Source organism: Trichoplusia ni, chromosome 1, assembly GCF_003590095.1.
Source record: "Trichoplusia ni isolate ovarian cell line Hi5 chromosome 1, tn1, whole genome shotgun sequence".
NCBI lineage: Eukaryota > Metazoa > Arthropoda > Insecta > Lepidoptera > Noctuidae > Trichoplusia > Trichoplusia ni.
In genome coordinates this window covers 22,945,958-22,947,236 of record NC_039478.1, presented here as the reverse complement: position 1 = coordinate 22,947,236, position 1,279 = coordinate 22,945,958, and positions in this window count along the sequence as shown.

The following is a 1,279-nucleotide window of genomic DNA, read 5'->3' as shown; positions in this document are numbered from 1 at the left end:
AAGACAATGTAGTTAAGTATATCATTGTAGAGTCCACAAAACAGTTAAATTAATTCGACGAACAAAATGTTAGAAGCATTCATTTAGCTGAAGTGCAAACTAACATCATTGTCTACTACTACGCATTACACTTTGTACAAATTACAATTGAAGATAAGAGACGGATACACACGAGTTATCTAAGGTTCCCCACAACGTGGCTTGTGAGCCTAATGAACAATAGCTTGGATAATTTATGACTTCAATAGACTTCGAAAGTAATGAAACTGTAATTTGAAAAGGTTCTTTATTTCCTTGATTATGCGAATAATTTTCGATCGGAATTTCGGAATCGTGATAGGTAGACAGTTGAAATTCTCACAGATGATGTATTTCTGTTGCCGCTATAACAACAAATAATGATAATAAAACGACTTTTATTTTCGGTTAAACAAAGTTTGGAACGGACGTAAAATTATTGGTTAACAAACATTGGGATTCATCTTTTGTATAATTAGCCAAACCGCATTTGTTTACTATGTACTCGCACAGATTCAGAATCGATCATTTCCAATGTTTCAATACATTTTCCAGTATAAAGTTCAGGCGTCAACCAGTGTGTCACTAGACAACACGTGAGACGATTATTAGAGATAAATACCAATAAATTGTAATGAAAAACATGTGTTCCAAAGCATGTTACGTTGTGCAGTAAAACTAAGAATAGACGCAATCTCTTATCGAGTATGTCCGACTTTTACTGTCTCTGCTATCAACCGTAAACTTCACGATGTCAAACGAAAGAAGGATAAATCGTTTGGAATGAAAGATAAATATTCAGTGCAATAGTCCGTACATAAAAATATAGTCCGTATGAAGTCGGTTTCTAAACTACTGAGCTAAACTTGATGAGATTCTTATGGAAATAATTATAGATATTGAACGTTAAATGAAAAAAGATTCAACAAAATCAGTTCATCCAGACGCACAGCCAAAAAAATATAGACGAATTGAGAAACACCTCATTCTTTTTATTGATTGAAAAACAAAAAGTCTTTAGTTTTCAAATTAGGGTGTATTTTATATGCACTTTCAAAACGTTACTATCGAATGACTACTTGACGGATCGTCGGTACTACTGTAAATTTCATGCGCTGTTTATTTCCATTTCCAAAACTTTTAGGTTAAAGGTTAAAAGTCACTTTGTTGACCCTGGAAAGTACTTCAGTTATGAAATTTGTGTTTCTTAAATTCTACTAAGTCTAGTTGAATTCTCCGAGCTGTCTTACATTTCGCATCG